We start from the raw sequence: 12864 nt of genomic DNA, 5'->3' as shown, positions 1-12864 counted from the left end.
AACAAAGCAAAACAAAATAAAAACATCCAGATTGGCTATTTCTGTACATTTCTCAAATTCTTTCATTCTATTTTCTCATAATTCCACAAACATTGTTTGACTTGATTATTTTCTATACTTTTCCCAGAGAGGGTTTTAAAGTGTCTATGGTAGATAAGATATGTAACATTCTCATTTTTGCTAAATAGCTCAAGAGCAAACTGAATCTTGCTCCACACAACAGCCAGGCTGAAAACTCTTTACATTTGATCTGGGTTGCAATATAAATGCAGCTTCTAGAGAATCACATGCACGTAAGGAGAAATTCTTTGAAATAAACATACCAGTGAAGATCTGAGTATCTGATAGGAGATCCAACCACAACAAGCATGTGGAATGAGAAGCCTAGTGAGACCACAGTGTATCTTTCGACAATGACAATCAGCCAAGCAATTGAAATGTGGCCAAAAAGAAGCTGATAAAGAATGTGAAGTTGCACTGTACTTTGTCAGTGTGAATTTGATAGAGAGCTTCTGTATACCAACAACTACAACAGAAAACCTAAAAGATGAAAAGAGGACAGGGAGGCAGAAGATGATCAGGGGGTTGGAGCACCTCCCCTATGAGGACAGGCTGAGGGAGTTGGGCTTGTTCAGCCTGGAGAAGAGAAGGTTGCGGGGTGACCTCATTGCAGCCTTTAAACACCTGAAGAGAACTTACTCCCAGGAGGGGAGTAAACTCTTCGAAAGGGCTGACAATAGCAGGTCACGGGGAAATGGTTTTAAGTTAAAAGAGGGAAGATTTAGGTGGGATGTTAGGGGGAAGTTCTTTACTAGGAGAGTGGTTAGGCCCTGGAACAGGCTGCCCAGGGAGGTTGTGGATGCCCCGTCCTTGGAGGTGTTCAAGACCAGGTTGGACAGGGCTCTGGGCAACCTGATCTAGTAAAGGTGTATGTTTGGTGGCCCTGCTAGGCAGGGGGGTTGGAACTACATGATCCTTGAGGTCCCTTCCAACACGGGTCATTCTGTGATTCTGTGATTCTGTGTGAAGAAGCAAAAGTGGTCATAGTCTAACGTATATCAAAACCAGAAGATTCTAGTTCTATCATTTTCCAGGCTTAAGGCCTAGTCAGTGAAAGGTCACACATCACTAAAATGTGATTCTGCCTAACTCATTTGGTAACAGTATCCATAGGTTGCTCTGAAAGTAATGACTCCTGTTTATTTCCATAGAAATATCAACAGCTTCAAACAGCAAAATAGTACTATTTGATAGAGAAAATTCTCAGCTACAAATTATTATTCTTCAACCAAGTCACCACCATTTGGTTCATATGACTGAGCTGTTCAAGACACTCTTCATTTAGTGGAGGTTTCAGATTCAAGAGACTAACAGAAAAATGCTAGAAAAAAATCACATTAAACAAGCTGGCCCTACTCTCTACGTTCTGCTGTCTCTGTGGAAATGACAGATCACACATCTGCAGAATTGGTGCTAACAAATATGAATGAATGAATGACATTAAGCTGACCTTTTATTCCTCATCAAATTCTAACAGTTGATGACAGTATTCAGAAGTCATGGAAAATATTTCAGAAAGTTGAAAGTCTGCCATTTTTCCCAAGAGTATCTGTCACTTAACATCTTCTGTAGTAAAAACTATCCAAAGTCTAAGAAATCACAGTATTGGAAAAAATGCACTTACTACGGTCTTTTAGCAATGTTTCAAGGAAGAAACACCGATAATGAAAGACAATTCTGAAGTAACTGAATGTACACTTATTATTTTTTACATACTACATTGAGTACATATATTAAGCATATAAACTATTTGTTATATTTATTTGAGAAAAAATTTCTGATTCTTGCATTGTGGTGCTTTCACTGTTTTGCCTAAAGAACAGAAAGCTGAATTCCTACGTTCTTTTTTAGCAAAACTCATAAGACAGTTTCTGATTAGATTAAAACTGGCATTTACAGCTGCTGACTCAACAATGCAATCTTTTTTTATAGGAAAAAAAAAAAAAAGAAGAAAGAAAAGAAAAGAAAACAACAACAACAACCAAAAAAAGGAAATAAAGGAGAGAAAGTATGTATTCTAAGGTGGTCACAATAGATACCCTAAAATCAGTGGAAAATGAGAGAATTTGTCAAAAATGCATTTGTGGCTCTTTAATCCCACTGAAACCAATGCAAAAGTAGAGATTCCTCCAGATCTTAACTTGGATGCTCTGATCCATTTTCTGGAGGTGTCTTTAGCTCTTCAATGAGAGCTGTGAGATCTGCTGGGATATTACTCTCATTACGGACTATACCCTGGGGCACACCTATAGACCATTCTCTCAGCTCTCTTAAAACTCTGATTTAAGAAGAATTAATTATCTGCTGAGGTACCTCTATCTTTTCAGGGAGCTTAGAGTGATCTGAGGGCAGCTACCTTTTCCAAAAGTCCTGCCTTTTTGAGAAAATACATCTGTAAAGATCAGTCTCACTTCACATTCATAAAGTCTATATGTGGTAATGATAACCATGACTGGAGATTCATTCATCTTCACCAGCAGACATAATTTATGACCTTTTATCAGAAAAGGTCATTAAAGCCTCTTTAACACCTCTTTGAACAATTGCAGTATATTTTATACTGAAAAAGAATTTTTGCAATCATTATCTTAGCTTTCTCTCCCAAAACTGTCATCAGAGAATGATGAAACCTGTTTATTGAACATCTGTATTCAAAGAGTGGTTTGTGAACAACATTAGGAAAGAACTCCAAGCAATAAAATATTCTCATGACTCTATAAAAAGAATGTACTTAAGGAGTGTGTAAAAAGTGTACTTTTCTGTAAGCATTTTATAGTAGCCTGATTTCTGTATTGTTCTAAGTAAAACTCCAAACAAATTTAAGTCAAAAGACAACATAACACAGTAGTTAATTTTAAGGGAGAGAATACATTTTATAAATGCTGGAAAACAAAAACAAAAAAAACTAAAAAAATAAAAACCATTATATTCGTGTACATTTAAAAATAATTTGTCTTAATTATTCTCAAAGAGCCTGGCTTGTAAGTGTTATTCTGAGCCTTTGCTTTTATTTAATTCAATTCTGCTTTAATAGCAGAAAACATTAGAAAAATTGGTGCGAATGTTTACATGTGAGACTGTATTTTGTTGGGGTTTTTTTTTGCTTAATTACTTTCTTTAATTAACATGTAATAATTTCTGTCTTATTGAACTAATGGATCTATAATGATGATACCTTAAAGCAACGTGATTAATTCATTGTCTTTTTGGTATCTCTGGTCCATTTATATGTTAATTTAGTAAGTCTGTCTTTTTACTATTACACATTTTGGTTGGATGTCTTTGCAGATTCTTGTTAATTCCAAGTACATAGGTCACTGATGGTAATGTCTCCTGTTTATTACCATGGAAACTACAACAGATGCAAAGAGCACAGTAACACTAGTTGATACAGGAAATTCTCAGCTACAAAATACTAGCTTTCAACATAGTCACCACTGTTAGCTAATCAATATGGGTGATCTGATCAAGACATTCAACATTTCATGAAGTGAAGGATGTGCAAGACCATTCAGAACATGACTTGTCTTTCACATTGCTGTCACTACTGCCAAAATGTACTACCCACCTTCATCCTACGCACATTCACTGTTTGGTCTCCGTAAAAGTTCAGCAAATATCACTGAATATCAATGGGTGTAATTTTTTCCATGTGAAGGAATTTAGTTCCATACTTCTGTTTATTAAGCACTTCCATGTTAGACACTATTTAGCCAGACTGCAACAAAATGTAAGGAAATATTGTTGAGAATGTTCAACCTTTCCTGCTACCTTATCAACATCCACTTCTGATGTTGTGGGTCAACATAATAAAATAGAAGGCATTAGTTTTGGAGCAGCCCTTGTATATAAAAAGAGACTCCACTGAAAATTCTATCTTAATGTAGGCTTAGTGCCAACTTAAATAGGTAAAGTATGGACTTCAACTGTCATTTTTATTTTTTTATTTTTAAAAAAGTTTGCTTTAGTTTGTATACAAAGTAAAGGCGATAAACACTCCTATGGCTACAAAAATGCATGAATATGTCAGAGTGAAAGCAAAGTTAGACATTTAAAAGAAAAAATACATCAAAATGCATCTATGAAGAAGGAAAGAATTATTAACTGAAGGAATCTATCCTGTGGTCCTTCTGTGACAAAAGTACTGCAGGTCCTACAGTTATGAACAGATTCGATTAGATTAAACTAGGTGATAACACATTAAATAATTACTATTTATTTGATCCTTCTGTCAGTCTGCTGCTACAATGGAATATAAACTTGTGTTATATTTTAGTGGTTTATTTATTTATTTATTTTTGACATTTTTACTTCCCATACTAACTTAAGTACTAAATTACTGTCAGAAAAGAGACTGGTTACCCTACTGATGTCGATTCTAGAACCTGTCATTCAGAACTGTTATCCACTGCCCTCCACTCCAATAGAATGCACTTCACAATTCAGTGAAACTAGAAGTATTGCAAAATAAAAATATTTTCCCATTTGATAAAGAAATGAGGACATTTAGCTTTGCCAACATGCTGTATAAATTACTGAGTTGTAATAAATTGTCTTTTATGTTTATATGAAAGCAATAAATCTGCACAAACTGACAATTAAGTACAATGCCTACTGTGCTAATGCTTTCCTCTCACTGTTCCCAAAGAACTGCGCACCACATCAGCAAGTACCTGATGTTGCACTGAGTGCAATGAAAAATTAATTCATATTTGACATTCGTTACAGCTCCTGACAATGATTCAGTTACAGTCTTTTAGAAGGGCAGAGGGGTATAACTATGTGGTTACAATCATTGCAGTATTGTGAACAAAGGACAGATGAAATATTATGTTTTGGATTTTGCTTCTGTTATATTTATAAACTACATAATAATTCCAACAGTGGGAAACTAAAAAGAAAAAAGAAAAAAAAATTGTTTTGTTTTGTTTTTGCCTGAATTTGATAGTTCATTCTGTACACAATGCTTGTGGTTCTTTCAGAAGAAACACCTTGTTTTGTTTAATAGTTTGTAAAATGATGCTTGTGATCTTGCCCCCTTAACACCACTGGCTCATGGGATCATCTGAGAAGGGTTATAAATGCACTTGTGTATCAGCAGGGAATGTGTTGTACACCCCAGATTGGATTTGGAAAAAAACAGAAATCTTGTTCCTCACCAAAGTTCAGCTATTGAAGTACCTGACCGTGTTACTTAATGTGATGACCCTAACATGTTTACACATCCAGATATCACTGGGGGGAAAATGAGAATGCAGACTTTTAGTGAGATAAGGGCAACACGATGACCTTCATTCCTCTTTGTTCTGTCCTCATACATCCATATATCTTAATTCAAGGAAAATTCATACTAGAAATTGTGGTGAGGTACATGAGGATTTTCTGTGTCAATATATGTTAGGAATGGAATTATATTTATTGACATCTAAGCAGGCCAGTTATTCTAATCCCAGGCTGACTTTATTTTACACTGCCTAACAAAAGTAGAAAGCAAACTTAATTTTATTTTTCCATATATAAATATATATGGAAATTTATATATTTCCATATATAAATATATATATTTAACAAGAGACAATGCCTTTCAAAGTGTGGGATTTTTTAGTCAGTATTTTTCTCTAAGATAAAAGAAGAGGAAGGAGTGTTTAAGATACTTTTTTCCCTGTAAGGAATATTAAAAAACTACTCAGATAAAATCTTCCCCATTTTCTCTCTTTGCCTCATTTTTTTGCCAGATGAAAAAAAAAAAAAATCACATTATCTTGACTTTAAATGTAGAACAATCCTTTAAATCCTCATTATTCTAAAGATTACAAAGATTACAAGTCTATACAGTATTTCCTGAAAATGGATGTGAAGAATTCAGAAGAATGTATCTAAATAAGAGGCCAAAAATTATTTCTTTCAAACACTGAAAGAAAATAAGGGAAAATCACATAGGATTTTCTGCAATTCTGTCCTCAAAACAATACAGTAAGGATAAACATGAATAAGAGGACTTCAAGTAAGCTACTTAACAGAAAATATGCTTATCTGTATATAAAAAATACAGCTGCACTTTCAAGGGTACCCCCAAACTGGGAAGATACGAATCAAACTGCAGGTTGCTTTTTGGAAGTTCAGGTTTTATATTCCAAATACTCAACTCCTTTAAAATTCTGGCTTTTGCAGTTTTACTCACTGCAGTCTATGATCACTAAAGTTGAGGATCTGCTTTTCTTTCATACAGAGATGATCTTGGCAATAAACTTACTAGAGCAAGATGTAGTTGTAGAGGACAATTTGCCCCCTTTTCAAAACTGTTTCCAAAATTTGCTTTGAAGAGTGTTCTAACAATCAATTCTAACAATGTTTTCCTTTGTCAAATGTGCTGCATTTATTGGAGTAGTTTGCATCAGTATTTTATTCAGGGAATACTAATCACACTATAGCCAAAAACTGAGTTGAGTTCTTCACTCAAAGTACATTTAGAAGAAAGTGAAATGAAAGCAGTGATGAAATGGGTGTTGATTTTTAGGACTAATGTCTACTTTCTAACATAGCCATCAGGAATGCCTGGCCAGTATCTGAAAATACTCTGATTGTGGAACATCTGGATGCTTTCCATTGTGCCAAAGAGCAGAGAATGGCACTGCGTAGCAATTTTTTGGTTTTGGTTTTGTTGTTTTTGTTGATTGGTGCTTGTTGTTTTTTTTTTTTTGTTGTTTTTTGGGTTTTTGTTGTTTTTTTTTTGTTTTTGTTTTTAATTGTCATTGTTGTAGAAAGAAGAATAAAGGACCAATACTTTTTATTACTTTTTAGAAATAGCAAATTGTTGCTTTTCTTTTTTCCTTCTTTTCCTTGGTTCAGTTTAGATTCCTTTTCTTGATCAACTGGAAGATAATATTTTAAGGAAGAAGAAAAAGGGATAGAAGATAAAGTAGATTGGGTTGCTCTGCCTATGTATACGTATCTGCCTGTATAATTTAATTGTGTGATTTCTAAACAAACCAAGAGATAGAAATCATAGAATCAAAAAATTCTGACCTCTTTTGAGGAATTTTGGAAGTGAGGATGGGTTAGAGACCAAAATTAGATCTCACTAAGGAAAAGCAGTGATGAATTCCTGGATAGTTCTAGGGAAAAATCAACACATACAAAATGCTGAGCTGTTGATAATATATGATGACACTGGAATATTAAAAAAGAAAAGAAAGAAAACGAATGGCTAGCCTTGTATTTCAGCAAGGGTCTTATTAGAGATATCCAGGCACCATCAGTAGAAAATGAGCTGCCACTCATTCTGCAGCTCATAGGAATATCATGGCTTTAAAACAATATGCTCTTTGAAAAAAATGTCATAATTCTGCCAAATCTACTAGTGCTCCTTCTGAAAAGACACCTAGCTTTCAAAATTGCATGTCTGTTTGAAAAATTGCCGTACTGCTTAAAGATAAAATCATTTGAAATTTAGAAATGCTATATACAAAGCAGATGAAGTATGAAGTCAGTTTGCATTTCCATTCATTAAACAATTGTGATACAGGTATCAAATACGTTTTTGGGGTCTAAATTCATTTATACCTATGCTTTTTGAGTATTTGTCTTTGTAATTTTTCATTGGAGTTGGAAGAGATTATTAGCAGAGTGCTATTAACAGGACACTGATTACCTTTGAAAAGGCAGCCCCTTATCTCAATGACTAAGCTGAAAGCTGAAGAGCCAGTTTTCTCAGGGAAGATTATAAGGAAGCAAAAGAATACCTGCTGAAGGATTTAAAGGATTTGAAGTCTTTCAAAATAACTAGTTGACTAAGCTTTACAAATGGAAATCCTAAAAACAGATACTTGTAACAAAAATAAAATAAAAAGGAGAGAAAAGGAAGAGCTCTGAACAGGTCTTAAGATGTTGAAATGAATGAAAAAAAAAAAATCTTAAAAATTGAGGCTTATTGAGATTGAGTTTTTCTGTAGAAGCTTTTTTCTTTTTCTGAAACCTATTTATGGTTGTTTAGAAATTCTTGGAGATCTCTGGTCTCTGAGCAGGCCTCTGATCCTTTACAGATTTCATCTTTGTTTTGCCCTAGAAAACATTAAAAACAAAATGTAAGAAAGTAACTTTCGGAGTCACCATTTCGGTGTAGGGCTGGAAGCAAGGGCATTCTATTTCCCAGTTTCTGAGAGAAGAGTATCAAGATGCAGATGGCTAACATGCAGAGATCCATCCCTTTGGGAAGGGGTACTTGACAGTGGTCCCACAGCCCAGGATGATATTTACATGTTCACAGATGCCCACTCCAAAATGAACTAAAAACGTGGGATTTTGTGATCAAATTTTCACGACCTGATGAGGTATGTTCTGAAACAGCTTAATTCAATATCATAATAGTGAACAACTCTATATAATATGTAAAATTAATTTGCTCAGTAGTCCTTATCAAAACCACTCTATGCTTTGTGAAAGAAATATTCTTTGAATAAAATGTCTGTATTTACTGACTATCCAAATATCTTCTAAGTATTCATGTTTCTTTCTACTTCTTCAAACCACATTAAGTCACAATTTACTGATACATCTGTATCCAGGAATTAATTCCAGCTCATGCTGCTTTTTGTTGGAGTAACAGAGCTACCGTCTATGTGGATTCCTTAGAAATGGCCTGGACAATTAGATTCTTCTTTCTTATTTAAATGCGTCATAACTACATGATCTGCAAGGATGAGTTAAGTATTCAATTTTCAAATTATATTTAGCTCTCTTTTGAATGAAATGAAACACTGATTTGTTTTTAGGAGGATATCCAGAACACATCCCTCCTGAACATGTCAAAAATACTTACAGAAGCAAAATGCAGAAAAGTTGCGAGTAACAGACTAAATGATGATCATTACAAAAATAAGTGAAAAAAAAGCAACTGCAATGTTCCAAGCTGACAGCAGTAGAACTGTTTCTGTCTGCTTACTAGTAAAAGCATAACAACCAGGCAATATTTCTTTAAACTTTTGTTACCTTTGTTAGGATTGGCTTTTTCCTCTGCTCTAAGAAAATTAACTCTTTGTCTACTGAAATTAATGATTTTCATTTACTCCAAAGACGTTAAGTTCAGATCTTGAATAAAGGATGTAACAGCACCCTAATTACTGTTCAGTATCACATCTATGTGTCAAAGCCTATGTTTTTTCAAAAAGTATGAGGACGAGAAACTCAACTGCTTGAGATTATTATTTAAGGCAAGACTTGGTTCTTACACTTACTGAGAGTAATTTTACTGCTTGACAGCACTGTGTTTTGAATTGTGACTAAACTATGATAGAGGAAGTACAATTCCTTTAAAAAAAAACACAACAAAAAATTGAGTCTTACAAGACTGAGTAGAAGTGTAAGAATAATCACACTGACAATGAAGAGTTTTTGTAAGGGCACACCTAGCATAGCTGTGAATAGAAAAAGTTTCTAGGATGACAAATATACTATTCTTTACCTTTCTCATTGAAGGCACTCAGCTGTTATAGAGCAGGAGTGACTCCCTGGAGAGCTACATACTAGCTAAAGGTAACTGAGAAAAATGTAAAGCAAAAGGAAAAAGAATTCACATTTTACACCAATCTCTGAAGCAAAAAGTAGATGTTTCAATTATTTTGAAATGCAAATGAAAGCAGTAAAATTTTTTGTATTGATTTTCAATACTATCAAAATATGCATTTGAATTATACAAGTGTTAAAATCTAGCAAATGAATCAGTTCCAGGAACGTGAACTGCAAATACTGTGCCAAGCTCCACACAGACTTTTTCTCCCTCCCTGAGAAAAGACACAGTCATTTCTCCCTTTCTGTTAAATCTTCATGTGGATGGTTCTGATATATATTTCATCCCATAAACCCTTATGATCCTTATTTCCAACTGAATATAATTAAGGTTGTATGGAGAATTTGTATTTTAATTTTATCAAATTTAAGCAGGCAAGTTTCTATTATTATTATTTCTGATTACATGTGCACCTTTAGATTCTCATTAATAGAGTTGGAATTCTGTCTAAGGCTCTGAAGTTAGGTCCTACAGCAGGTGTGTCTAGCCTGTGGCTGAATATTTATGAACTCCGAACAGTGGATCTGAGAATAATGAAGCAGTGGGTTGTGGGTTTCAGCAGTGGTGACAGCAACAGTGGGTCACTTCCAATGGGATAGATTGTTATGAGAGCATCATGCAGGCTCTTGTTTCTTGAAGGCACAAATGCAACGCTAATGGTGATGACTGTGTAGATAAATAGTGCACTGTAGTTGAGAATTTGCTCTATGAAACTCGATTGTGATGCTCTTTCTATCTATTGCAGTTTCCATGGAAATAAATAGGAGGCATTACCTCAGAATGACCTCCATTTTTATTTGCAGCACAATTCCTCAATGCAATCTAGGCAAGCCAAAAATTGGACATCCATGTGCCACACATCAACTTTTTTTTCCTTCATTGTTTTCCAAAATAGTTCATATCTTATTAAATAAATGAAAATTAATTGCAAAATGTTCAGTAAGGTAAACCTGTTCAGAAAGTTTCATGAGACTGTCAAATCTAAGATGATATAGGGAGCCAGTTGTCCACCAGTATTCAAAGTAGTTTGTAATGGAAAATAGTAAGAGCTTTTTTTTTTTTTTTTTTCCATTTCCTTGCCTATACAGAGTTGAAGGGACTTGAAGATAAGGAGCTGAAGTTAGTATTCAGGCTGTCCTCATATGTCCAACTGATGATATTTTTCATCTGACTTGATATATTGATGAAATAGTACCTCACTAGACATTGAAGCAAATAAAATATTAACTTGGTTATGCATGCTTTCCTCAATTTCTAATACTGAGACTAGGATACAAAAACTTATTTACATCAGCTACCCTGTAACAGATCTGTAGTACTGCATGTTGACTGAAAGGAGAAATATTTTTCCCTTGAGAGGTTACTGGAAGCAACTTTTCAATAATACTCCCTACAGAGATATACTGGTAGAAGAAGGAAAGACAAAAATTCAGCCATAGTAATTTCAAAGTTAGCAAAAAGAAAAAGCTAGATCAAAGTCCATCACTATAATTGGGTATCTTGCTAGATTCTGAAGACTTTGGATTAGACTGTAAAAGCAACCGTACTGGAGAGGACAAATTAAAGTCAATAACATAACTAAGATGTCTCTTCCAGATTATGAAAACCAGTTACAGTCAAGAGACTGAGAGAAAGAAAATCCAAATCAAGCCTTTCAGATTGTTTTCTGTTACAAATTATTAGACAAACTAATGAGTGCTCTATAAAACTTATACAATTCTACTTGTTTAATAAAACTGTCAGATGGGCAGTCTTAAGAACACTTGAAATTTTCCGATTTGGGACTTTAAAATTAAATTTTACCTTATGATGATAATATAAATCATTTAAAGCAACAGATACTTGTTTTTGTTAATTTAACAAAATTTCTTCTGAGAAAAAAGATCCATTTTGGTCATACAATTTCACACTATGCTCTACAGATTGACTTTCTGTACTGTTCATCCTTTTCATTCTTGGTTTCAAGGGCCTGATATCATTCATTATAACATTACACTTGGAATCAAGTCACAATCACATTTCTCCTAGTCATAGGAGTTAAGTTACTCCAAGAGATTTCTCAGTCACCTCTGGAAAACTATTTGGAAGGCACCAGAGTTGTCAAATAAAAGAGTAAATAAAACCAGTTAAAAAGGTTTGGAAGGGAGTCATCAAACAACTGTGTATTTTTGTTCCAAATATAGAAAGCATATTTTTACTGTGGAGAAAAATCTATATTAAGTTTTTTTGCTTGTTTGTTTGTTTGTTTGTGTTAGTCTTAAGCAGAAGCAGACAATTTAACTGTTCAGGGCCCCGCACTTCAGTGAGTCCTCATCACTTCTTTTTCCTTCCAACTGCTTGCACTAACTGAATACCAACTTCTCAGTAGTGCTCACTCATATGTACATGATCATCTGCCTGTGTACAGCAGCTAATACATTGAATTACATTCCTGAAAGACAAAATAAGACACAGTGAGGTATAAAAATCCACAGCCCTTAAGTGAGCTTTGTTTCAGAGTAGAGGGATGGAAAACGAATACAGTACAATGAGCATCGGACTAGAAGCGTGGGAATGTGGTAAAAACTGAACTATGTTCATTATAAGAAGTACATTAAGAGGATATAAATACCAAAAATATTGAGCTGAGATCCTGTCTAGAGGAAATGGGGACAGAGGAGGAGGAGGAAGGCAACTAGATGCAGGGGATATAGAAAGGTGAAAGTGTGAACGAGAAGATGAACTTTTATGCATGATTATTAAGGTCTTTTCCAACCTGAGCAATTCTATGATTCTGTGTGTGAGATACAGATACATACGTGTCGCACTGGTTGTCACACCAAGTGACATGGTTTGGTAGGCATGCTGGTGATGGTTGATGGTTGGACTAGATGATCTCAGTAATATTTTTCAATCTTACTGATTCTGTGATTCTATGAAATAAAGCAATCTCTGTCCAGTTTTGGATTTCCAATTCAAGAATACAGCTAATCCGGAGATAGTTCAAAGGAAGGATATCTTTATAATTAGGAGACTAGAGCTTATGAGCTAAGAAAAGAGTTTAATCTGAGTTTCTTTCTTGTGGCAGAGGGTGTATAATTATAGAGTGCAATTACTTAAAGGGAAGTTACAGAGGCTGTAGAACCAAACTCTTGGTACTACCAGATGACGAAGAGGGATAAATGTCTAAGAACAGAAAGTTGAGAGATTCAGACTGCACAAACAAGAAAGGGAGGGTACTGGAAGCTGAATAGCTGTCC

The sequence above is a fragment of the Coturnix japonica genome, chromosome 1, assembly GCF_054131305.1.
Source record: "Coturnix japonica strain WE chromosome 1, WE-NBRP24, whole genome shotgun sequence".
Lineage (NCBI taxonomy): Eukaryota > Metazoa > Chordata > Aves > Galliformes > Phasianidae > Coturnix > Coturnix japonica.
This window is presented reverse-complemented; position numbering follows the sequence as displayed.